General features: G+C 45.9%; 1 protein-coding gene and 1 long non-coding RNA gene across 8 annotated transcripts in view; one reads left to right on the top strand and one right to left on the bottom strand.

Moving 5' to 3' along the window:
- The window catches only part of NTM (neurotrimin), a 769,818-nt gene that overhangs the window by 443,648 nt on the left and 298,514 nt on the right, over positions 1-27,656 (bottom strand). The window lies entirely within an intron of this gene.
- Positions 537-9,994, top strand: LOC128333767 (uncharacterized). Its single transcript, XR_008311066.1, has 4 exons — positions 537-665; positions 5,242-5,336; positions 9,107-9,292; positions 9,846-9,994. It is a non-coding gene; the product is annotated as an uncharacterized LOC128333767 (long non-coding RNA).

Raw genomic sequence — 27,656 nt, 5'->3', positions numbered from 1 at the left:
CAGATTCTGAGCAGGCCAAATCAAGGGTAACTCTTGCCCAGAAAACACCCAAGCCTGAACTGGAACTTCTTAAAGCCCTAACAGGGCGCTTTCCAGGTTAGCCGCTCAACAGCAGCAAAATGCTTCCATTCAGGCAAATCACATTCAAAACATAAACAGCAGGGGGAGCAGTCTCGCAAAAACTAACAACCCAAAGAAACAGCAGCTTCTTTACACCGGATATAGGAAGTCATAGCACTATATCGCAGCGATTAAATTCGAAATAAGGCCTTGGAAATGTGAACGGCACCCTGCTGTCAGCGTAGGAACGTAGGAAGTGTGGAAGCACTCTTCAGAGATGCATCCAGACCCAGTTGCAGGGTCTAATCTGGAAAGCACCAAGGTGGTGATGGGAAACAAACTGGTTTCCAGGGTGGGTGTGGTCACCCTAGATCTGGAAAGACATCATAATCATAGGAACCACAGAGTCTGTGGCCATTGGTCACAAGGCCATTGGTCAGTGGCAGAGCATTTGCTTTGCATGCAGAAGCTTCCAAAGTTCTAACCCTGTTATCTCTAGGTAGGGCTGGGAAAGGCCTCTGTCTGAAACCCTGCAAAGCTGCTGCTGGACAATGTAGCATGGGCAGTTCTGAGCAAGAGGGAACAATGGTCAGACTCAGTACAAGGTACCTTCCTATATCCGTTGTCGGCAGACCCAACAGGCTCACCACTTGGGCAGCAGATCGCAGGTCATATATGGACACATCGTATGGAACTGAGAGTCAAACCACTGCTCCATCTAGCTCAGTGTTATCAGTGCTGACTGGAAAGCAACAGCTCTCTAGGGTTTCGGGCAGAGGTCTTTCCCAGCCCTGCCTGGGGATTTTCTACTTGCAAAGCAGATGTTCTGCTGCTAAGCTACGGCCCTCCCCTGTCCAGAGCATCCTGGTTTTAACAGCTCCTGAGGTTTCCCATCTTTTCTCCTCCAACTAATTTCTCTGGACCTTTGTGCCCTACTGCCCAGCCGGAACCACCTCGCCTCTCCACTCATGCATACGCATGAGAGTACATACACTCTTCAGTTCAGGCAGTCAGCCACAGCAAGCTATCAGCTCCCCACCCCACACACCCCTCCTTTGCTGCCACAGACTCCTCTGATGGCCCCAGCTATAAAGTTCTGATTTATAATTCATAGGGAACCTTCTGCTGGGTCTTTAATGCTTTTTATTTCCTCGGGAAACACTGGCACACGGGCCTTAGTCAGCACATCAGAGGAGAAGTTGCAGGTGTTTCAAAGGCCCCGATGCAAGACTCTGCAGCCAACAATGGGCTAAAATAAGCAGTTTTTTAAGATTCCTGGCACACACTGTGCCAGCTCGCTCTTTAATACTTTAAATCAAGCCTTGTCAATCTCCCAGCTAGGCCTTTAATTTAAAATTAACAAGGTAGCTATTCCACCTTTAATAAATAACTATCGATTATTATTTTTTTTTGTTGCTTTAAAAAGAAACCTGGACCGAGGCTTATGCCACCCATGGCTGGTTACATGTGTCAAGATGTACAACATCTATTAAAAGCCTGATTAAGCCCCCGGTCCAGCCACAGCTTCAACCAGCACTTGCTCTTTAATTAACTGTTGTGTGTTGATTTTAGGAGTTTAGCTGTATATATAAAAGTGTATGTAATTTCCTCAGGAGTGTGCCACACTTGCAAACAATGTTAGAAAACATAAACAGGTCTAAGAAAGAAACATGGATCTTTTGATACAAAGAATAAATGCAAGATGCGATTGCACTGTGTATTATAAAGTTTCCAGCAGTGTGCCTTGGGGCACAGACAGACATTCAGGGTTTTCTGGTTGGTTTGTTTTCAAACCTCAAGTCTTGGATATAGCATGGTTCTTCTAGGCCTATAAGATGTAGTCCACTGGTATACATATTCTCTCTGTCCCAGTTTATTAGTGTAGAATCCGGAGGAAAGAGTTGTGGTATACAAGGACAAGACAGAGGAGTTGAATCGGGAATATGAATGGTTTAATGATATAATGTACAGAGAGGCAAGTGTTGTCTGCCTTCAGCGCTCTTGCTGCTGGCTGTTAGCCACGCCTCTACTCCAGGACCGGAATAAAACTAAAGCCCCATTCAAAAGCTGGCCTGGATCAATAAATGGATTAACAAAAAAAAACAAAAACAAAAAACCCCCACCACAATTAGCTTATACTGTACAGGGTTTCTTCTATTCTCATAGCATCAATCAGAGAACCTCTGAAAAAGTGAGTGGCTGATATCCATACCAAACTACTCTTGAGTAGTCTTACTGAAATTAAGTAAAGTAACTCCTGCATAAACTAATCTGAATGTCAGCCAGTATAGCTGGGAGAAGGGCCACAGCATAGCCCCTGAAGGATCCCAAATAGCAGGGATGAGAAGAAATCTCAACCTGAGAACTTGGAAAACTGCAGCAGATGATACAAGTTTAGACTAAGAAATGCTCAGACTCTCTCCAAGGCAGCTTCTATGTCCAAAGAAGAGGCTTGATTCTGCTGCCACTTCCTGGCTTCCTCTCAACACAAGACGAATAAAATTTAAGACAGCCAAAATGGCCTCCTCCATTTTGATGTCCCGTTCATGGCAGTGATACTGGGGGTTAGACAATGTTCTTGGAATGGTGCTTTCTTGGAATGATGTAGCACTGAGGGGGTCTCTGCTCACAATGGCAAGGAGGGGTGGATCCTGACTGTAAGAACTGTTCAACAGTGGAACACTCTGCACTCAGTAATCACTCTGCAGTCAGGCTCTCCTTCACTGCCATAGCAGTTCCTTGCACTGAGTAGGGAGGTGGGCTAGAAAACCTCCAACTCATCCAGCTCTACAATTTTATGATTTTATAAAATGCCCTCCCCAGAGAGGCATTGTTGTTGATACATAATCAGTTATGTATCAAGTTTAAAATAAAAATATTATCCTGTGTCTTTCCTTGGATGATCAGCACTGTTATGATTGTTGCTGGGTTAGGGTTTTATATGAAGCTTTATTCTGCTTACTTCTTTCTTCTCCATGGTCCAGGCACCCGCAGTTTCACAAATCTGCAGTTGGGCAATGTAGACCCAACCTCATTATCTGTGGTTTAAAAAACAGGCAACTTTTGCCTATCTGCAATTCCTAGGTGGCCAGAAATGACTTGTGGTGTCATTTTCGCCACCATTTTGCAGGATGGAGCCATTTTGTGGCTCTTTCTTCAAATAATAATAATTTACTGAAATTTTTCACTGAGAATTGGAGGAATCGGTGGTTTGGTGGGGGTATTGCTGGACAGCTGGAGACTTGGAGAGAATGGTACAGTACGTTATTTCACTTATTTCTGCCTCCTCCCCACTTTTTAGCCCTTTTTTAAACCTTAAGGACCCCCCTGCCCCCAATTCCCATCGACTCAAGGTCTCATTATCCGCAGTTTCAGGTCAGAAAGGAACCCCCACAGATAACAAGGGCCACCTGTGGTTTTGTTACTGGGTTTTAGGATTGCTTGTATTATTAAGTTGTTTTTCTGGCTTTTATGCAAGCTGCCTCGACTGCTTAGGTAGACAGGTAGGGTAGAAATGTTTAAAGACAGACAGACCTCCGGTTTATTGTAGGAGGTATATCTATACTGTGTAGTGAATACTGTCAGGCATCAAATGCATTACACACCACTAAGCCAGTTCAGGCCAGCATCCGTTGACCAAGCAACCCATCCCCTATTGAGTCATCCACTCTTTTTAGCTCACTGATGCCCATGCCTCCTCCGCACGGAGGCGTGCCATCGCAGCTGCCTCTGCCACCTCTGATGCACTCTGCCAGATGCCAGCTCAACATCAAACTTTCTTCATTGGAAGGACAGATGCTGTCATTGACTCGTACAGACCAGTGCTTAAATGAACCTTTTCATCTGTCACTTTATTAAAAATAAACGGAGGGAGCATAGGAATCCTTTTTTTAGAAATCTCTGCACCTGGCAATCACCAATCCACACTGGAGGAACGTGGGGAGATTAAAACAACCCTGATTGCTTTATGCTCCCGTCTTTTGGCGTGCCCATCAGCTTGTGGTTCCTTCTCTCCCTCTCCCTCTCCTCGCACTTCTCAATCAGCTATGAGGGGGATCATGACATGAGGAATTTACTGAAGGGAAGTTTGATGAGTTTATAAGCTATCAGTCTTTAAAGACATGCAGTCAGCTATTACCCACGGTTTCCTGAAGCAGACATGCTCTGTTTTCAAATGAGTCTTCCAAAGGATGCCAACTATATCGACAAGGGCTTCCCAGCTGGTGCAGTTCTAATTCTCTAGAGCTGTTGGGTTAGATAAAGGAGGTCTGCCTTATTGTAGAGCCTCTTGCCTCTTTGAATCAGTGGCAAAAGACCAGGCATTCTCTGTGGCTGCCCCGGGGCTTTGGAATATGCTCCCTGCTGAAATCAGAGCATCTCCTTCTCTGTTTGTTTTCAGGAAGACCCTCAAGACTCTCCTGTTCTCGCAAGCTTTTAATTAGAATTAATTTTATTAAATTGTTTTATATTGTTTTTATTGTTCTATGTATTATAATCTGTGATTTTTAATATCAAAATTTGGACTTCCTGGTCTTGGTTTTATACTTGGACTAGTCTACTGTGCAGACTGGATAGGCCCCAGGACACAGTCCGAAGACACATGACACATTAGCCATGTTCAAGCGAATCTGGTCTGAGTCTGGCTAGGTCCTGGATGGGACACTGCCTGATTATCCTACATCCTCGTCCACCACCTTGAAGTGGAAGAAAGATGGGATATAAATGCTGTAAACAAAGACATGTAGCTGGTAGGAACTGAACATCAACAACTACTGGAGTATGCAGCTTACAAACAACTTGTGTTCCAATTTAAAGTCTGTTTGTAAATCAGATAGCTTCAGACGCATAGAGTTCCCAAGAGCGACAACGTTTTTGTATGTGTGGGTTGGCATTTGCACCATTGGGGACTTCCTTAATGTAATATGCTCTGGAGCTTTGTTTATGTATGGACGTTTGTAACTTGAGGAGTGCCTGTATTGGAGAGTGCAACTTGTTTTGTCATTTTTCAGGCCGTTCAGATGAGGGTTTTTGTTGTTGCTTACTTTCTTCTTGCTGACCATGATTCATTACATATAATGTAGCCAAATTTGAATCTAATACTTAATCTAGTTGTTATATGTTAGGGTGAATTGTTATTAATACTTAAATTTTTTTATCTGTCTACTTTGTATTGCTGGTCAGAGACCGAAATAAAACTGACCCGAACTGGTGTTGTCTTAATGCTACTTGGTGGAAAGAAACAACAGAGAGGACCAGCACTGAATGGGAGACTACATGTGAGTAATGTAAGATATTCCCCTCAGGGGATGGGGCCGCCCTGGCAAGAGCATCTTCATGCTTGCATGCAGAAGGTTTCAGGTTTCCTCCCTGGCAACATCTCCAAGATAGGGCTGAGAGAAACTCCTGCTTGCAACCCTGGAGAAGCCACTGCCAGTCTGTGTAGACAATACAGAGCTAGATGGACCTATGGGCCCGACTCAGTATAAGGCAGCTTACTGTGTTCCGAAAAGGTGAAAGCAAAGAGACATTCTGGAAGCATCAGGTTGGCGTCTGTGGAAAGCAGGATGCTCAACTAAGTCGGCCTGGGGTTGATCCTGAAAGAATCTCCCTATGTTGTTAAAATGATTAGGATCTGTATAAAGTGCCATCTCCATATAGAATAGATATTCCTCTCTCTCAAGCCCTCATGCCTTGCAAGACTGAGAGCTCATCAGACAGAGTAAAGACTCATTTGTCAGAACAACAACTGCTATGAATATTATTTATATACTGCTCTTCAACCGAAGTTCTCAAAGTGGTTTACACAGAAAAATAAATAATACATAAATAAGATGCATTCTTATAAAATACATCAGTTTCCTTATGAGGCAAGGCTACAGCATCTGGGGCTCTTTAGTGTGGAAAAGAGGTGACTACAAGGAGACATAATGGAGGTTTATAAAGTTATGCATGGAGTAGAGAGAGCGGACAGAGAGAAAATTTTCACCCTCTCTCACAACACTAGAACCAGGGGCCACCCCATGAAGGCTGGGAAATGTAGGACTGACAAAAGGAAGGACGTCGTCACACAGCACATAATTAACTTATGGAATTCTCTGCCACAGGATGTGGTGATGGCCACTAGCCTGGATGGCTTTAAAGGGGGCTTAGACAATGTCACGGAGGACAGGTCTATCAATGGCTACTAGTCTGAGGGATATAGGCCACCTCCAGCCTCAGAGGCAGGATGCCTCCAAATACCAGTTGCAGGGGAGCAATGGCAGGAGAGGGAGCAATTCCTCACCCCCTGCCTGTGGGCATCTTGGAGGCAGATGCAGCTGGGCTGCCCAACCCAATCACAGTTCTCCTCTGGTGCTCCCTGCTCCTCATCAATTACAAGGAAGAAGCACGAAGCCAGAGGGACAGGCAAAACTAGATAGGCCTTGGGCCATATCCAGTGGGGCCATTGTTATGTTCTAAGATGGCCCCCTGTCCCTAAAGGGCTTGCAATCTAAAAAGAAACATGAGGCAGATACCAGCAACAGCCACTGGAGGGATGCTGTGCTGGGGGTCGGATAGGGCCAGTTCTCCCTCTGCTAAATAAAAGAGAACCACCCCTTTAAAAAGGTGTCTCTTTGCTCAGTTAGCTTTGATCAGTTAGGACTGATCCCATCCCATCCACGCCCCCTTGCAATGGGGAAGCCCAGGAAATTGCACAGGGCAGCACAGCTTCATCAATGCACCGACTCTGGCTTCCTGCCATCTGGGTCTCCCAGCTCAACTCCTGCAAGCTGATGGAGCGAGAACAAGGCCAGTCACGCAGCATTAGCCAGGGTGTTGATCCCAGGAGACCTAGCCGACATACCATAAAATAAAGGAAACACATCGTGTAAGTCTGAGGGTATAATGCAGTCTTCTGTGATGAAGACAAGGGAGAACCAGGGGTTGGGTATGGGAATCTAAACAAACTCATACCCATGGTGAAATCGCCACCAGCAACTGGGGAAGAAACCTGAAGGCCTTCAAGCAGAACTGGGAAAGGAGAGAGCAAGAAACAATAGGCACAAGTATCATGCTGACAGCCGCACTGAAATGTCACAGATGCAATGCATTAGGTTGTTTGTGTCTACGTTGCTCCAGAAAACCTCAGGGGTTCCTCCGTGAAAAGATTAGTAATGGAGGACAACATGCCACCTGTCCTGAAATGGGCAGCTTCAGGAGAGTGCTAGGTATATTCCAGACTGTACATTCAGTTCAAGAGGGCAACAAGTAAGGCCCAGTAGGACCTCACTGCCCTACATGAAATGAGACTGCAGCTTAAGAGCTAATCCCCAAAATTCTTTTGCAATGCACAGAGGTTTGGTGGCAGACACTCAGGGGTTCCTGAACAGATAAGTTGATGTATATCTGATGTTAGAAAGTAGATAGTAGAAACTATTGCATTAGTCGTTTGGTTCCATTAAATTAGACTGAGATGGATAGACAACCTAGATCACGGGCAACCAATAGATAGACTGAGACCTACTGATAAATCTCTGGGAGATTTGCAAGGTGTCTGGCTTCCAGTACTAATAGCAATATCCAAATCTTTGATAATAGCAATATCAAACACACACACAAAGGCTGATGCAATGGAGAAAGACTGGCAGGGTGGTGGTGGGTGGAATCTGGGGGGTAGTTTTTGTGCAAAAGGGCTGCAAGTTCAGTTCTGGACCCGAAAACCAGTTCCTGAGCTGAAAAAGTGCTCTGAGACACCCTGTTCCTTGTTTCTAAGTGTATGCTCACCCACCCACAAGGCACAATTTTGCATCTGCTCCAGATGGTGGATCTTTCGGTTCTAGTAAAAAATAAAAAGTAAAATTGTACATTCAGGAAGGCTGCTGTCTACTCACCCTTAACTTAGATAACTATGGCAGATCTACTCTATAATCTAGACCAGGGCTGCTCATCCTCGACCCTTCTGCAGATGGTGGCCCACAACTCCCATAATCCCTGGCTATTGGCCACTGTAACTGGGAATTATTGAAGTTGTGATCCAAAAACAGCTGGTGGGGGGCAGGGCAAAGTTGAGCAGGCCTGATCTAGACCCTCTGTTATCCTTCTCTTACTCTTCTCCCTGTACCTACTATTTTCTGTTTGAAGCAGTGTCCCCTCTAACAGGGCTTCCCAGATGTTGTTCACTACAACTCCCAGCATCCACAGCTGCCATGGCCTTTGGCTGGGGATTGTGGGAGTTGTATTCAACCACATCTGGGAATTCCTGTTAGAGAGGACACTGGTTTGAAGGATCCTTTCCACCTCTATTCACTGGGCCTCTTACCTAGGAACACAAGGGGAAAGAGACAATAGTAGGCTGTGTTTGGGTTACTCCTTGTTGTACTTCTTACCACTGGCGGATTAAAGGAGAGGCAGTAAAGGCAGCTGCCTTTGGTGGCAAAATTCCCCTAGTGGCAAATTTTGGAGTTGAGTTAAATGTGGGGGGTGATGTAACCTTTAAAATTCCTCTTCACGCACTTGCCTGCCCGCCTCTCAAATTATGACAGTGTGGTGGTGGGTGCATGCGGGATTGCAATGGCTGCATTGGTGGAGGAGAGAGCAGGCAGGCAGCGATACCTCCTAACACAGAGAAAGACCTGGAATTAGGTGATCGCTTGTGTTAGGAGGTATCACGGCCTGCCTGCTCTCTCTGCTGCCAATGCGTCCACTGCTAACTTGCACGCACCTGCAGCTGCACCATCATAATTTGGGAGGTGGGCAGGTGCACGAGGAGCTCTTGCCCCTGCGCTGCTGTGTGGCAGCAGTTTTAAAGGTTAAAAAAATAGATTTAATTAAACTCCCTCCTTTACTTGCAAAGGGAAGGGGAACCTTTGCCTCTGGGGCAGCAAATCTTTGGCGGCCTACCAGTGGCAAAGAGCTTAATCCGCGCCCCCCCCCCACTTCCTACTCCTCCAAGTTATTGCAAGTTCCAGGGCAGACTTTTTGCAAGGTCAATTTCCTTCTGAGGAGACAGTTCTGAAGACATACAGAGTTTTGTGTAATAAACTGTTTGCTTACAAATGATGAACAGGTCGATCAGATGGGAAGGAAGCATCTGGGCAGCTGGAGTCCCCAAACACCATCACTCTGCCATCTCAATACCTTAGAAGCTGCTTCTGAAAGCTAGGAATCTGTGAACAACTTTACTCAGCACACCCCTGCCGTGCTGCCCATATTCAAACAGCAAAAAACAAAATAAAATGCAACTCTCACTCAGGTGGGTGATGTGTGACAGCAGTTCTAAAGATCAAATGGATCTATACCAAGATTCTGAGATTGGGAGCCAATTTTACAAAAGCACAAAGTATGCTTAAAACAATATATACTGTATTTACCAGAATAGAAGACAATCCTGAGTTTAAGACAACTCCCTTGAAAAACAGAGGTTAAATACAAAAGGAATAGCGCTCCAAATTTAAGACAATCCCCCCATTTCTAACATTTAAGAACTTGGGGGAAAACCTAGTCTTGGATTCAGGTAAATACAGCCATTGCTGAAAACAAAAAAAAAAAATGGAAAGGAGAGAGGAGGCACTTGGAAGTAATCTCTGCCTCCAGAATTTAGTCCACTGATTTCATGTGCTGTCAAAGCGGGAGCGAGCAGAGAGGTTTGAGGAGGTACTGGAGACAGACAGAAAGACGGGGACTGTGCAATTACACTCCCAAACACCCCGGTGCGAGTTCTACAGGGAGACACATCATATTGCATGATGAGAGGTGAGAAGAGGAGAAATGCCGACTTCCTATTCCTGCTTGCTGTTATTTTGCAGGCTGTCACCGGGGAAGAGGCAAGGCTGTGGCAGATGCAGCTGGGCTCCCCAACCCAATCACAGCTTCTCCTCTGGTGCTCTCTGCTCCTCATCAATTACAAGGAAGAAGCACCAAGCCAGAGGGACAGGCAAGAACAACAGAGAGAGAGAGAGAGAGAGAGAGACTGCTGGCAAACTCTTCCAGGAAGTCATTAAAAACCAGTTTCTCCTCACTCACAGTCTTTCCTTCCATCTGTCCAGCTAAGAAGTGCCAAAGTGCTGTGAATCATAGATAATCACCCAGAGAAGACCATCCTAGGAAGGGAGCCTAGTGTTAAATTGAGGAAAAATGAGATTATGACTCGAGGGTGTGTGTACATGTGTGCACGCATGTGCACACAAACACACTCAGAGGTATGCATGTGTTGTATGCTGTGTACAGCTCCTCTTCCTCCTGCACAGCAGTCAACTGCACAAGCTAGCTTGGATGGCTTTAAAAGGGGCGTAGACAGATTCATGGAGGGCAGGTCTATCAAGCCTGCATTTAGATGGAGGTAGCAGAATCCTAGATAAGGCAACTGGAGAATGGCAGAGAAAGAGTTCCTTTTTCTAATGCACTCCATATTTTGTTTTTGTTTTGTTTGAAAAACAAACTCCTTCCACGCAAAAAACTAGCACACAGTGAGAAGGCTGTGCTAAACCTTTCTCACTGATATTTTGCTATATGATGCTTTTTCATTTGAAGGAACATTCCCCCAAACAGTCTTCAGCAGGGTAATCTCAACACACAGCTGCACAGCTGCTCTCTCCCTCTGCCACCAGCATTTTCTCACGCAGCTTAGCATCTGCCCCATATAAGCTTCCCCCAGGCCTTACCTGCAGCCTTCCTGCAATTCCATTAAACTTCCATCAAGACCTGCACTACTGAAACTCAAGAAAGAGGCAAGGGGTTAAAATATGTGCCAGTCCTCTGACCCTTGTTCTACTGTTCCACTGGATAAATACACTTTTAAAGTTATTATGAATATGAGCACTGCAGAAACAAATACATATCACAGATACAAACTTCTCTGAAGCTTGATACACCAACAATGAATGTCCCTGCAGTCCATTAAACCAGGCAATTTGTCCATTAAACCCGCCAAGAGGTGGTTGAGCTTCACCTCTTCTCTGCCAGACTAAAGCCGTTTATCCATTCCAGTCGTCTCCAGTGATTTCAGAAGCCATCCCTTAATTGATTGGCAAAGAACGTTTACAATGACAACGCCATACAATTTTAGTGGCAATTAAACGATGCATGGAATTATAAGCTAGACTTGCAGGGGTCTTGGAGGTCATCAGATCTAAACCTGCCCCCCACCTGGTATGCAGTTCAGGAAATACAGAACTAGGGCACCCCCAATGACAGAAGCCTTCCAGCAAAGAGAAGCCCATCATCCCACTAGCAAACTGGTTCCATTGCGGAACTGCTCCTGCCCTTAAGCAGCTCCTCCTCCTATTATGGCCAACAGAAGGAGCTCCAGGAGCACGTTTCCCCCCTGAGCTTTTGTCCCTTCCCCAGAAAATAGTGCCGTGCTAGCTGTGCATCTTTCGTTTAGTGAGGGGAAATGAACTATGCCTCTTCAGCCCAGCACAACATTTCTCAATTAGAGGGGAGTGGTAGTGGTGGTGGTGGTGTGGGTGTGTGTCTAAATTGTGAGTCCTGGGGCAGTAGTGTAGCAAGGGGGAATGGGGCCCGTATTCATGCGCCCCTTCAATGGCAGCACCCCCCAGCCCCGAGTAGGGGCATGCACTCTCCCTTGCTGCAGTCTGTGCCTTGCTGCAATTGCCGGTTGGATCACAGGCTGCTAAGAAGCTGGAAGGCCGTGGAGCTCTGAGCAGGGTCTTACAGCTTCTTCCTGACCCATGAGACAACAGCTGGGAGTGGAGGGCATGCATATGCCCTGGGTCTGCATCAGGGGGCATGTGTGCCCGCCATTCCCAGCTGCTTCATGGGCCAGTACGAAGCTGGAAGACCCCATTCATCTAGGTCCAGGGCTTTCCTTACCATCCTGCAAGCCAGCAGGGAAATTTATTCTTTTATTATGATTTATTTATTCAATTTCTATTCCACCCTTCCAAAAATGGCTCAGGGCGGTTTACACAGAGAAATAATAAACAAATAAGATGGCTCCCTGTCTCCAAAGGGCTCACAATCTAGAAGGGGAAAAAAAGAAAGACACCAGCAGCAACAGTCACTGGAAATACTGTGCTGGGGGTGGACAGGGCCACCAAATGGCAGCAGAAGGAGGAAGGGCAGGTGCTCAAGGTGCCCCCCCCCCCCGATCTTAGGAGGCTCGTGTTCTTTGAACACACCTATACCTCCCCCCTGCTTTGGGAACAGGGGACCATTTGCTTACACCTTTTGCTAAGTAAACCACTCTGAGTGTTGTTGAACAGCAGCATGTGGATATTTTAATGACAGTAATAATGCAGAGATTCAGCCCTCACTTCATCCCCCCAAATCTGAGCTAGAACTCCAAAGAAGGTCAGGTTCAACCCCACATGTTACTCAGGTATTACAGGCTTGGGCTGGCAGCCCATCCTCTCCCTTCAAGCTCCAGGAGAATCCACAAGCCAGAGCTTCACACCCTCCCCACTACTGGATGCTCCCAGTTTTCTAAAACAACCTTTAGACAGGTGTCATCTCCATTCCAATGCCCTGATCAGCTACAGGTTTCATTTTATTTATTTGTGTGCAGCTTCTGGTTGATATTTCACTCTGTCCCAGCTGAGGTTGCCATCTGCCAAGTGGTCACCCTGGCAAGCACATTTGCAAAGGCTGGGATCAGCATCAGTACGAATGTGACATTTTTCACAAGTGAAGGGGTTTTGTTCTCTTTCTTGTTTTAAAAATCCTTCTTCCTGTGGAACCTGAAGGTGGCGGCGGGGGAAACAGAAACGGCAGGTTGCAAAATATAGCACAACAACCCTATTTGTCTTAGGTTGCGGAGCGGTGTGGTGTGGTGTGGTGTGGTGGTGAAGTGGGCTCATCTAGGATGAGGGAAACCTGGATTCGAAGCCCCACTGAACCACAAGGTGACCTTGAGTCATTCATATCTCCCAGCCTAGCCTACTTCACAGGGTTGTTGTGAGGACAAAATGGTGGTGTGGGAAAGTCATATATACCATCCTGAGCTCCTTGGAAGAAAGGTTGGGTAAAAACACAATAAAATAAATGGTAAGTACAAATCAAATTGTTCCTTTTCATATTCCGTATGGATGCCCATGATTGGATATGCTGGTATGGAACATTTCCATACAGCCGACCTGTATTGTGGTAGCAAGCATGACTTGCCCCTTTAGCTAAGCAGGGTCCACCCTGGTTGCATATGAATGGGAGACTAGAAGTGTGAGCGCTGTAAGATATTCCCCTCAGGGGATGGAGCCACTCTGGGAAGAGAAAAAAGTTCCAAGTTCCCTCCCTGGCTTCTCCAAAATAGGGCTGAGAGAGATTCCTGTCTGCAAGGTTGGGGAAAGCAGCTGCCAGTCTGTGAAGACAGTACTGAGCTAGATAGACCAATGGTCTGACTCAGTATATGGCAGCTTCCTATGTCCCTAAAGTCCAATGCAGCCTGAATTCCACATATATTAACCCTTATACAACTCAAAAGGTCTTAGAGCCAATTGGCCCAAAGGCATGATAGATACCTACCGAAGGGGACAGGGCTGTGTCTCAGAGGTAGAGCATCTGCTTTGCATGCAGAATGCCACAGATTCAGTCCCTGGCAGCATCTCCAGGTAGGGATGGGAAAGACTCCTGCCTGAAACTTTGGAGCAGCTGCTGCCAGTCAGTGTAGAAAGTCCTGAGCAAGATGGATCCATGGTTCTGACTCAGTATAAGGCAGCTTCCTATGTAACCCATAGGAAAGGACTGTAGCGCAGTGGCAGAGCATCTGCTTTGCATGCCGCAGATGCCAAATTCAATCCCTGGCACCTCCAGGTAGGACTGGGAAAGACCCATGTCTGAAACCTAGAAGAGCTGCTGCCAGTCAGTGTAGACAGCACCGAGCTAGAAGGGCCAATCACCTGACTCAGCAGATGGTAGCTTCCTGTGTTCTTATGATATGCCAGGAACCTGCTTGCACAACCAGAACTCCATCTTTTGCCCTTCCAGGGATCCTTCCCCTAATAATACATTGCCTCTGAGTTGTAGATGCAGCAGAAGGAGGATCTTCAGACAAGCCAGCACTCTGCCCAGCCCCCTTGCCTTTGTGCAGAGTCATCATGTAGATGACACACCATTTGTTTCCTCTAATTACTGCCCGGGCTTCATTTGAAAGCTATTTACACTGATTGCTTCTACCCGCTGCCTTTGGTAGTCAATAGCACAGATTAACTAATCTGCCTATAGAGGGGGGAAATCCACCTAAATTCCTTTATTTAGTGTCCTGCTTTGCAGTTTCTTGGCTTAAATTCCTGTCCACTTGTTCTCCTAAGCTGACATGTCTCAAAGAAACTCCCTGGCAGCAATCCGCTTGGTTCCCTTCAGAAATGTGTAAACGCTCAAGGAGGCCTTTTGTTCATCTTCCCTATGCTAATAATTAGAGGCTGGTGTCCCTGACCCCTGCCTGCATCAGAAAACTCTCTAGATCCCCAAGTCCTCATTCCAACCGTCATCTATTGCTATGACTGCTTAATGCACAGTGTCTATTGAAAACTGAACCCCATTTTTTTTCCACTTAAAGGAATTCTAATTGTTTAATTGCCAGGCTCTGTCCTGCCTCAAAAGCTCCCTATCCTGGGGCAATGGAAACCTCAATCTCCTCCTCTCTGCCAAAAGGGGAATATCTTAAGGGTGCTCACACATGGAGTCTCCCATCCAAATGCAAACCAAGGCATGTCCGGCTTAGCAAAGGGAACAATTCATGCTTGCTGCCACAAGATCAGCTCTCCACAAATCACTGGATTGGTTCGGCCTCGTATAATCCTCGGAGTCTGTATTTCTATCCCCGTCACATCGACAGAGCAGACGCTGGCTGCGGAGCAAGAACAGAGAATCTGCTCCAGGTTTGCATTGCCTGCCTACTGCCCAGGCCCGGCTCTGACACGTGCTCCGAAATGCAGCTGGAGTGGCAGGAGACTGGGAACTCTAGCCTGGAGTTTGATGGAAGCAGATAGGGAGATAGAGATGGCACGAGCAACAGCCTATGCATGGACATGTGCCTTGCCTGAATGATGGATATCTAAGCAGACAAGAAATCCACACACCGCTTGGTCTCCCTGCAAGGGCATCTCTGCTTATTCACAAGCCTTCACTCTCCACGTTTCTGCTTCGGCAGCTCGCTGCGGTTCAGTGTGTAGCAAACCCCTCACAGACTTGGCACCAGGAGGATAAGCAGCTGCATCAGAACCAGCCAATGGAGCTAGCAATGCATATTACACACACACACACACACACCCAAGGCACTAGCTGGAAATGGAGATGCAGAGAAGCTGTTTGAAAGGCGTAGCTATTCCAGCTTTACATACATGCATGAGGAGAAGCCAGGCAGAGAGAGAGAGAGCTAACAAATTGCTGGCCACAAAGCCTAGGAAGGCCCTGGGGAAGAAGTGGGACTTGCTCAGTAGCAAGGAGCCAGACTATTCCATTAAGGGAAAAGCAACAAGGTGGTCTGGCAAATGGGAGAGGCTTTGAGGGGTGCAGAACTGACTGAAGCCTCCCCTAAGAAAATTATGGCACATCATTGAGCATGCAATATAAACAACAACAGGTACAGGTCTCTGCTCTCAAGGAGCCTACAACCGAAATGTATGCAGTGCATTAAAAAGTGTGTGGGGGCGGGAGGAAGTAGAGGCAAGGATAGCAAACAGAGAAGTGAGGAATGGAAGCAGCAGAGGCAGTAAGAAAGGAATTGTGGCAAATGAAGTTATGTAGCCAGGCTGACATGATGCACAATGAAGTGCTGGCATTTCCAAAGCGCTGGTGCTGTTGCACACATGAAAGTCAGCCCCAGCACTGTCGCGCTACAGTGCAGTTGCACAACTGCTCACAAGAGCACATGTGCACAGAGGCGCTCTTACCCCTGGACTTCCGGGCCGAAGTCCAGGGTCTCCACAGTCTCTGGGGGCCCTCAAATCCTCTTTAGTCTGTCCCGGGTGGTGTGGTCCCCAGCCGAGCATGATGATGCTTAATTTGCAGGGGAGGGGGGTTTCCAAAGGCTTTTAGGTCCAGAGTCTAAAATTACTTAGGTGCACTTCTGGCCGTGCACTTGCACAGCACTGCTCATATTGGAAACAATGTAAGATTGCGTTGCACATCCTGTCAGCCCCTGGCGCTTGGTTTTGGATGAGGATGAAAGAGTTAGGCCAAAGGTTTTCCAGGAGAGGTAGGTTTTGTGGAGGGATATGAATATGAGAGGGGGGGTGGTTGAAAGGTACTGGCACATACAGTAGCAACGGGGCACGGGTGCATTCGTTTTCTACAGCAACAAATGGAATCTGAACTGTCAAGTCGATTAATAAGCAGATTTTTCACTCTGAACATTATCTCCAGCCTTGTCCGCCTCAATCTCGCTACCACCAAAGAGAGAGCTCCAGAACACCTTCAGCTGTCTTTCCCCATATCTGCAAAACCCAGGTTGGGACAAACCAGTTCATAAAATCAACTGCATGTAAGTTTTTTCACTCAACAAACTTGTCTTCCATTGACGGATCCTGCAGGCCCACAATAACATGTTTCTCCCCCTATCTAATATCCCTGATAGCAATTTCACACAATCAAAGCTATGACACAGGACCAAATTAGGCACAGTATGAGGAACTATTTGTCTGGAACTCCTGGTATCCTTTAAAAAAATAATCAAAAAATGGCCAAGGAGATGGACAGATCACCCTTCCTGCCTGCACTGATCCAAATTCCCCTCCCTCTGGAAGCGGATTTTGGCCTCCCTTTCATGTGTAAGTTTCACATGAAAAAGAACATCTTGTGAACAGACTTGAAGTGAGCAAATGGGATTATGCTAGATATCACACATTCTCACATGTATCGGATTCTCAGGAACTTAAACTGTTAACTAGATGGCCACAATACCCTCCTTGCTTCAGCTTGTAAGCTCTGCCATCACCTCAAATAAAAAGAAAATCATGTTTTTCCTACCAGCTGGAATCACCATAGAAGTGAGCGTGAGGTGTTGCCACCAGGCATGTTTTAAACTGGGATCCAGATGGGCTCTTTAGCACAGCCTCAACACTACACAATGAGCCATTTAAAAAGTGCCTTTAAATTCATAATATATGCAAATGTGTGTGCCTTTTTATACTCCAGGAGATGAACAGCAACAATATCCCTTGATATTTAAGTCTTTCAATCAAAATATATTTGCGGCTGGGAAACATCTTTTCAGAACTGAAGTTCTTCCCTGGAAAAAAGTATGGATTTTGACAAATTCAAGTTAATGTATCTTATAATGATAATGATAATGATAATGATAATGATAATGATAATGATAATAATAATAATAATAATAATAATAATAATATGATCAAAACTGAATATTCTCCACTACTTGCTCTTCTTCCAAATTGCACCATCAGCCTTTCTCCTAGATACATCAGCTAAAATTTTCCAGAATGCTGGAATATTTCAGCCTTTCCAACTTCCCTGGCTGTTTTATTGTTTTGAAATAATTTAACACAGACAAATTAGTTCCCCAGTGTTTCCACAGCCACTTGGGAGTATGTGTTGGAATTTCCCTTCCAACCCTACAAATATGAATACGACAAATATTTATATGCCACTTTTCAACAGAAGTTCCCAAAGTTTACCTAGATATAAATATAATAATAAAAAAAGATAAACACTAGCAACAGCCACTTGGGGGATGCTGTGCTGGGGAAGGATAGGGACAGTTGCTCTCCTCCTGTCAAATAAAGATAATCACCACTTTTAAAAGGTTCAGGTGACAGGGGGTAACTGGAGGGACCCTACTCCAGGCTTACTCCCCGTTTCCAAGTTTGACATTAGCCCTTTGGGCGGAGGGTTGGGGACAGCAGCAGCAGCAGAGCTGTGCATTTTAACCCTGATCCCTCTCTCTGCATGTTTTGCATAACATCTGAAAGAGCCTACAAGAGCATACAAACTGTGTGTGCAATCAGGCGCCTTGCTTACACAGGTTGTGCTATGGCTTTATCATTTGTCCATGCTCACCAAATATACATAGAGGGGCAGAGACAAAGGTCCTTCCTCCATGCACATTCAAATAATGTCCAAATGATGTCCAGTACACCTCATCTGTATCCCTGCAATCCAATAGGAAGATAAGGGCCCTGTGAATGGTTGCACGAATCAAGGATTCCTCTCTTGAATTCTTTGGGGAACCTGTAAGGCATCGGAAGTCCTGAAGCGGGGAGTCCAGTCCAGCAGTGGAAAGAGGTATTTTTCTCTCTCGGCAACCAAAGCATCTTGCCAGAGGAGGAAGCCACTGGTGTGCAGTGCTGAAGTGACATCACGGCTGTTGGTATGGTAGCTACTAACCCATCAGGGATCAGTTGACACAAGTGGCCAAAAGCATTCATCCTGCTCCTGCAGAACTGCTGACTTGGGCCAGGCTTCTTAGTCTGAGGGGGGGAAAAGTTGTTCTTGGACTGCCCTTCCCTTCAAACTACTAGTCCTTATGATATCTTGCTCTGTCAGCTTTAGATGTCACAGGTAGCCCTTGAAGGTGCTAATCATAGTCTTGGTAGGGGCAATGAGTGCCCCAATTTCTGACATCCCTTCATGCTACTATTCTCCCTAATTCACTGGGTCTTAGGCCTCTCCCCATTCATGATACCTCCTTTGACTTGGAAAAGTCACCTAGGGAAATTTTCCAAGCGTTCTGCTTGGAAAGAACCCTGAAATTCACAAAGAATTTCCATTTTGTCTCAAGAGGAACCCTAAAATTTGGATATATTTTCAGTTTCTCCTTGGGAAAACCATTAAAACCCTGAAATTAGGAGAGAATCTCCACCCTGGAAGTTTCTCCACATCCCATCATGCCAATCATAGGGATGTCTTCTTCTGGCACACCATGGGACACTGCGCTCCCATCCCAAATGACCCCACCACATCCCAACTGTTTTGTCAGTAGAACCAAAACAGGAGGTAACTGAGAGGGAACATAGGAAGCTGCCATACAGTGAGTCAGACCATAGGTCCTTCTCACTCAGTATTGTCTACACAGACTGTCAGCGGCTTCTCCAAGGTTGCAGGCAGGAGTCTCTCTCAGCCCTATCTTGGAGATGCCAAAGAAGGAACTTGGAACCTAGGTGCTCTTCCCAGAGCATCTTACAGTGCTCACACTTCTAGTCTCCCATTCATATGCAACCAGGGCAGACCCTGCTTAGCTAAGGGGACAAGTCATGCTTGCTACCACAAGACCAGCGCTCCTCTCCTAAGAGGAGAGAGGGAAGTGGCAGAAAGGTGTGGTTCTGTTGCCAGGGCAACAAAGACACTCCCTCTTCTGTCAGAAAAACTGGGTACCTTGGATGTGGTCAGGGCCCAGGGGTGGCACTCCAGTCAGGCCTGTAGTTAGCATTTCAAAAGCCAGCTAGGGAGGGAGGCACCACCTCAGAGACCTCAAAAACAAAAACAAAACAAAAACAAAAACAAAAAACACAACAACAACAACAACAACCAGGGAAGAACAGAAACAAGAGCCTGGGATGAGAGGACACAGATTCTGGTTGACTTAAATCCAACCTTCTCATGATGAGGCTGGAATTGGGAGTGAGCACCATGGGAATTTGGGCTTGGTACCAGAGTTCCCTCTAACAGGGATTCCCAGATGTTGTTGACTACAGCTCCTAGAATCCCCAAGCAAAAGCCGTTGCAGCTGGGGATTCTGGGAGTTTTAGTCAACAACATCTGGAACCTTTGTTAGAAGGAGCACTGCTAGGTAATCTCCAGCTGCCTCACACTGGCACCTTAGTTTTCCTTGTGATGTTACTTGAGGCCTCTCTTCCTTGCAATATGCCTGTCTCTCTTCTCTCTTGCATGCCCTTCCTACTTTTTGGTTTGTTTTCAAAACTCAAAGCTTTCTTTCCAAGATGAGTCCTGACAGTTTCCTCAATGAAGAGCTTTTGTGCGATGACACCGTGAATTGACAAAGTGGGTTTCAAGGGGCACTTAATGGCCTGGAACGTTTATTCTCCAGTGTGTAAGGATAAAGCACTCATGCAAAGTCCCCAGAGACTAACTCTGGGGGAGGGGAGGGAGGTGCAGACTGAGAATTGGGGAAGAGAGGTATGTGCTCATGGGATGCCAATGGGGGGGACTGAAAATACAATTAGTGTTTTCCTCGGCATATTTGACCCCCGAGCACATTTGTTCACCCAGGCTTTTAATTAGATTTGTAGATTTAATAGTTTTTAATGTTGGCTTTTAAAAGATTTTATGATTTTATCATTTTTAATTTTGTTTAATTAGTATTGTTTTTGTTGTAGACACAGGTTTTTTGGGGGTATATAAATATGTTAAATAAATATAATGAATAAATATGCCAAGTACTGTTAGGCACATTCAGAACGCCCTTGCTGCACTCTGAAAAGTGACTGAGCTGCGGGTGTGGCTTCTAGCCAAGTCTGAATCCCAGTACAGGATAATGAGGAGAGGTGGTCCTTTGGTAGCAAGCATGACTTGTCCCCTTTACTAAGCAGGGCCCGCTCTGGTTGCATATGAATGAGAGACCACATGCATGAGTACTGTAACATATTCTCTGCATGCTTGCATGCAGAGGGTTCCAAGTTCCCTCCCTGGCCTTTTCAAAGATAGAATTAAGAGGGACTCCTGCCTGCAGCCTTGAAGAAGCCGCTGCCAGTCTGGGTAGACAATACTGAGCTAGATGGACCAAGGGTCTGACTCATTATAAGGCAGCTTCCTATGTTCCCATGTAAAAGGGTGAAAGTGTGAGCCAAAGGGCTCCTGATAGCATGCTCTCTCACTGAAAGATCAGCACATATTTTGCCTGTTGCAAAGCAGAACCATCTTTGCTGTGCGTGTACAGCAGCGGTTTGCATGAATCCTTCATGGAATTCGACAAAGGGGCCCCATTGCATTGCAAGTGTGTGTGTGTGTCTTTGCATTCATGACATGCACACGTCCTTATTGTGTGTGATTGGACTGGTTGGATAAATATTGTGCAAACTGGCCCTTGGATTACAATAAACGCTATGTGGGTCCACCCCGTTTACAAAGCAGGCCATAGAACGTGATGCAGAAGCCAACTCCCTCTGCCGCCTTGCTCTTGAAGGGATAGTATTAATGCATCAACAAAGAGGGAGAAGGGGGGAGCTTGACTGAAGAGTGAGAGGCCCCAAATAAACCCATAATTCTGCCATCTCCATGCATGCTGTCTCTGGGATTGAGGACAGTGAAGGTTAGAGGAAGAGTTAATGCTCCACTCTGGAACTGCACTCAAATAAATTTTGTTCCCCCCAACTTATCTCTTTTGTTCTAAGTCCTCAGCGGTGATGATGATAGGGGTGAGAAAGAGGCTATGGATGGGCTTGCTGGCTGCCAGGTTTTGGCTGGCTCTCTTGTGCCATCTAGTGCCTCTTCCTTCCTGTGCAACAGCTCTCAGAAGAAAAAGGAAATCTGGCAAGGGCAACAAAACGGCTTGTGGATAACGAATGACTCGACATATGAAGCCTGCTTCAGCTGAAAGCCCCATGCTTGTGTTAATACTGATGATTAGCCAAAGGCCTATTAAGGCTGGTGGGCAGAGGAGGGAGGTCATTCTCCACAAAAGGAAATACGTCTTCATACAGTATATAAATATTTGGAATGCGCTGCTACAAGATGTGGTGATGGCCATGTACTTAAACGGCTCTAAGTTAAATCCATGCAGTTTGGCTACCAATGGCGGCTAGTCCAAGCTCCCTCCCTGGCAGCATCTCCAAGATAGGCCTGAGATAGACTCCTGCCTGCCACCTTGGAGAAGCCGCAGCCAGTCTGTGAAGACAATACTGAGCTAGATGGACCTATGGTCTGACTCAGTATATGGCAGCTCCCTCCTATGTTCCTAAGATCAGTCCTACTGGATCAAGTCCAAGGCCTAGCTAGTTCCGCATCTCATTGCCCACACTAGCCAACCAGATGCCTCTAGAACAGGGTTTCTCAACGTGTGGGTCCCCAGATGTTATTGGACTTTAACTCCCATAATCCCCAGCCCCAGTGGCCTTTGGTTGAGAATTATGGGAGTTGAAGTCCAATTACATCTGGGGACCCACACGTTGAGAATCCCTGCTCTAGAATGTCTGCAAGAAGGAGATGCAGGCCTGCCCCCTCCCCTGCTGTTGCTGCCCTGCAACTGGTATTCAGAGCACTGTTCCCTCCAACAGGGATTCCCAAATGCTGTTGACTACAACTCCCATAACCCCAAGTAAAAGCCATTGCAGCTGGGGATTCTGGGAGTTGCAGTCAAAAACATCTGGGAATCCCTGTTAGAGGGAACTCTGATTCCGAGGCATCCAATTCCAGACTCTGAACCTGGAGGCAGCATGAAGCCATCTTGACTAGCAGCCATTTCACTAGGACTGCACAACTTCAGCCCTCCAGCTGTTGTTGGACTACAGCTCCCATCATCCCCTGCCACAATGGCTAGGGATGATGGGGACTGTATGGTCCAACAACAGCTGGGGGGGCCAAGGTTTTGCAGCCCTGCTTTGCACATAAGCACCCTCCTTTCTTGACTAAGTGCGAATGGATTTATTTTCTCAGTTATATGTAGCCAAGAACAAAAAGGCCAAGTGGGAACAATCCTCCTTCATTCACGTGTTTGGCAAACATTTCTATGGTCATTCATGTGAACATGTGAACAGACTCCATGAAAGATAGTTGTTATATCTGCACGTTATATTTGCAGTTTTAAATCTTTGACTGATGCTAGTCACCCGTGATGATGCAGTGAGTCATCAAGTGATCAACATACATTGTGAACGAACCCTCACAATTTGGGCAAGATAGGTAAAGGGCTATTCCCAAGTGATAATGACAGCTCTATTCCAGCTAGGTTTCTGCATACATTTTATGCAATGCCTGGATGAAAATGCACTGCACTGAAAAAACACACACACCCAAAAACACTTCTTTGGGAAGCCAGCTTGGGAAGCCAGCTTGCTGGAGTTCTTGGTTCCATCAGAAAGCAGAAATGTTTCCCATCGTCAGATGCTTAATAATAATAATAACAGTCACCTTTAACATTTGTTTAATTCCTGTTTAGGCTGCAAAAGCATGCCCACCCACATACTTAAATGGCTCACCTATGTACTTCATTAATTAATGTTTGTATACTTTTCAGAAATGTCAAGTGGTGTGTATGCACTAAGTATTTTCAAGTGAAAGGGTTTTTTAAAAAAGAAGAAGAGAAAATTGCTGCATTTCAGACTATATGGACTACTCTCAATTAAAAGATGGAGATTTTCTATATTTGGAACACTAAAGGCATATCTGCACTACGGAGTAAAACATGGTTTCATAGTCATTCTCTCTTTCCAAGAGAACTCTGGGAACTATAGTTCTGTTAGGGGCACTAGGAATCCCACACAGACAAATCTTCAGCACCCTCACAAAACTACCATTCCCAGCATCCTTTAAGGGAAACCATGACAAAACCTCAGCGCTGCAATGCCGCCCTATTTGCCCCATTTGTCACGGAGGGCCCAGAATATCATTTTTGATTGATCGATTGATTGATTAAGTGCCGTCAAGTCGGTGTCATAGGAACATAGGAAACTGCCATATACTGAGTCAGACCATTGGTCTATCTAGCTCAGTATTGTCTTCACAGAGTGGCAGTGGCTTCTCCAAGGTTGCAGGCAGGAATCTCTCTCAGCCCTATCTTGGAGAAGCCAGGGAGGGAACTTGAAACCTTCTGCTCTTCCCAGAGCGGCTTCATCCCCTGAGGGGAATATCTTGCAGTGCTCACACATCATGTCTCCCATTCACATGCAACCAGGGCAGACCCTGCTTAGCAAGTCATGCTTGCTACCACAAGACCAGCTCTCCTCTCCAAGAGTGTTAGACTCTTAGCGAACACATAGATAGATTATCTAGTCTTCAACTTGGCCTTTTAGGTCTCTCAGTGGTGCATTCATTGCTGTCGTAAAAATCCATCCACCGTGCTGCTAGTCATCCTCTTCTTCTGTTTCCTTCAACTTTCCCCAGCATTATATGGACTTCTCAAGGGAGCTGGGTTTTTGCATAATGTGTCTGAAGTATAATAAGAATATCATTTAGGACCCAGAATATCATTTTAGAGATGTAATGACCAGAACTGTACAGTGACCAGAACTGTACATAACATATATAATAATGGTATTCTGATACAGTACAGTCACACCATACATTTATAAAATGGCATTCTGGTAAGCATGGTTGTCAATAGGATTTTTTCCTGGGGTGGCAGGCAAAGGCTGCAATCCTATACCCACTTACCTGGAAGCAAACCCCATTGAATACAATGGGGCTGCTCAATCTGGAGGGGGGGATTTCCCCTCTTGCCCCCACCTCCAGATGCCCATGCCACAGGATATACAGCTGATACATCATATTTTCAATCCTTTTCCCTCATCATTTCTAGCATGAATGGGTGAAGCTGGTACTCTTTGCCCCGTCAAAATGTGCACACAGGTCGACTGTAACAATTCTGGCTCCTTTGTCTGGCTTTTCCTCAATACAGAGTCCATGGCAGGGGAGAAGAAAATAACCATGCACACCACTGAAGCAGAAGCCCAACGTACAGCCTCCGGATCTCAAGGAAGAAAAAAGCGATCATTTGCCCATGTCCTGTGAAGCATTCCAAATCCCAGTGTTCTATGGTATTTTTGGCCTGCCTGCATTTCTTTTTCAGCTGACATTCAAACTTTTTTTAAAAAGGAAAACAATGACATCTAGTGTCTTTGGCTGATCATTACAAGTGACTAATAAACCTGTGCCTGATGCAGATACTAAAAAAAAATTAAAAAAAATCATAATGTTTGATAAGCCCAGTATTAATTTCATGCTAATTGGCTGCCTGATGGAATCAGCAGAAGATGAGGGCACCAGCTGTCTGCAAGACTCATGTGCCGCCCAGTTCATATAGAAGTCTACAATTGTTTTGCTTTTTCTCAATTAAATTGGTCAATAGCCATTACAAATATTACAGGCCTGATTCCCGCAAGCACAAAGTCCATATGGACTCCAGTGGAGCAGTCACAGGTGCACAGGCTCCTTGATGTTTGCATCCAGTGTGGTTCCTAAGGCTTGGATGGACAGTAGAAGAGGACTGGGTTCAAATCCTTTCCAAGTTATTAGGTTCACTGAATGGCCATCACAACCTACCTCACAGGGCTGTTGTGAGGGTAACGCAGGATTAAACCCATGTATGCTGTCCCAAGTTTTCCAAAATACAGGATGGAATAAAAATGGGATGGATACAAGTGTGACTTGTCCACTTAGCTAAGCCGGGTCCACCCTGGTTGCATATGAATGGGAGACCTGATGTGTGAGCACTGTAAGGTATTTCCCGCAGGGGATGGAGCCGCTCTGGGAAGAGCAGAAGGTTCCAAGTTCCCTCCCTGGCATTTCCAATGGGTTGAACATTGGAAATAAAGCAGACCTATATGCTTAACAAAGGCGGCTGTCTGTGTTGTCTTCAAATGCCTGCAACCTTGGAGAAGCCACTGCCAGTCTGTGAAGACAATACTGAGCTAGTTTGACTAATGGCATATGGTAGCTTCTTATTTTTATTTATTCTTATTTTATCTTCAAGGTAGGGCTGAGAGAGATTCCTGCCTGCAACCTTGGAGAAGCTGCTGCCAGTCTGTGAAGACAAGACTGAGATAGATGGTCTGACTCAGTATATGGCAGCTTCCTGTGTTCCTATAATCCATAGGATAATGTCCAGAATGGGTCTGTAGTTCAGTGGCAGAGCATCTGCTTTGCATGCAGAAGGTCCCAGGCTAAATACTGGCACCTCCACTTAAGGCTGGGAAATACTCCCATCTGAAACATTGGAGAGTTGCTGCCAGCCAACGTAGACATTACTGAGCTAGATGGACTATTGCTCTGTCTTGGTAATAGGGAGCTTCCTATGTTCCTCTTCATGGAGGATAGGTCTGTTGACGGTTAGTAGTCATGATGGCTAAATGGGGGAAGGGGCAGTGGGAGACCGTCTTCATCTCCTGGTTGTGGGCTTCCCAGAGACATCTGATTGGCCACTGTGAGAAACAGGAAGTTAGTCTAGATGGACCTTTGGCCTGATCCAGAGAGGCTTTTCTTAACGTGGAGACCAGAGTTCAAACCTTGTATGATCTCTAATGGGGCAAATAAAATGCCTACTGTAGCACAGCTCAACAATGGGTTCAAGGGAACATAGGACGCTGCCATCTACTGAGTCAGACCATTGGTCTATCTAGCTCGGTATTGTCTTAACAGACTGGCAGCGGCTTCTCCAAGGTTGCAGGCAGGAAACTCTCTCAGCCTTCAGCCTTCTCTTGGAGATGCTGCCAGGGAGGGAACTTGGAACCTTCTGCTCTTCCCAGAGTGGCTCCATCCCATGAGGGGAATTTCTCACAGAGCTCACACTTCTAGTTGCCCATTCATATGCAACCATATGATTGGGGGGGGGGAGTGGACTGTAGCTCAATGAACCTGCTTTGCATGCTGAAAGTCCCCAGTTCTATTCCTGGCATCTCCAGACAGAGCTGGGAAATATAATTTGAAACCCTGGACACTTCAGGTGGGTACTTTTCTTCCTGGGCTGTACCACTACAGGCTGCACACAAGGACTACTTGTTTAAACGCTGCCCAGAGGGAGGGGGAACTCACTGCATGGAGGAAACAACATGAGGAAGAATGGTTCACCTTAACCTTTTCCCTGACATGCCATTTTTCTATGCACTGGAAATATATTTTGTGGGAAAGCTTTCAAACAAGCTATTGTCCCACTCACAAGATGAAATGGTCCAGACAGGGCTTTAATTCTGGATTCTGAAGACTGTATAAACTGACTCACAAGACAGAGTGTGGCTTACAAGACAGAGTAAAGGGTTTATTTGTTAGGCGTTGGATAGGCTGTAAAATAAATGTAGATACAGAGACACCAAGGGCCAGTTAACAGAGTGATAATGTAGCACAGGGAAGAAACGACACTTTAAAGCAGGAAGTCCCCCATTTAGATCTTGTCTCTGCCATTAACCCACTAACTGGCCTTAAGTTACTATTATGTCAGCCTCAGCTTGCCATCTGTAATATGGGGAACATTTAAAAAAAACATCTTGAAGGGTTCTTTCATATTTTTTTAAAATGCATGACACAAAGGGTCTTCCATTAAAAAGAAAAAAAGAACAGATTTTCAATAAAAAATACAACTGACCCCCCACCCCCCCAACCCAATTGCAACAGCATCAAAAAGCTGAAGCTCAAATTGTAGGAAGCCAACCACAATTAAATAAAAATTAAACCATCCATCAATTGGTCGACCAGAACACACACACAGGGTCACCTGATCTTGAATGACTTGCAAAGCAGCCAGGCCTCCCTCTTCTAGAAGGGAGTCCGGGGTGGCCAGAACCTCAGGGGTATACTTGTGAGTCAAATGGGCCGTAACCCAAAATTTGGCTTTAAAAAAGCCAAATCTGGCAACAGAGGAAGGGACTTCCACAGTACTGGGACCGTGTTCCGTTGATGAATGCCTCTCCTGACAAAGGTACCCAGAGCAGAGCCACAGATGATGATCTAAGAGTGCAAGGATCTGAGATAGGGATGTGCAGGACCGGTTCAATCACGAACCGGGCTAGTTTGAGCTTTCTGACTGCAAACTGCTTTGA

Source organism: Hemicordylus capensis, chromosome 8 (assembly GCF_027244095.1).
Source record: "Hemicordylus capensis ecotype Gifberg chromosome 8, rHemCap1.1.pri, whole genome shotgun sequence".
Taxonomy (NCBI): Eukaryota; Metazoa; Chordata; class Lepidosauria; order Squamata; family Cordylidae; genus Hemicordylus; species Hemicordylus capensis.
Note: the sequence above shows the minus strand (reverse complement) of the source record. Positions and strands in the feature narration are given on the sequence as shown.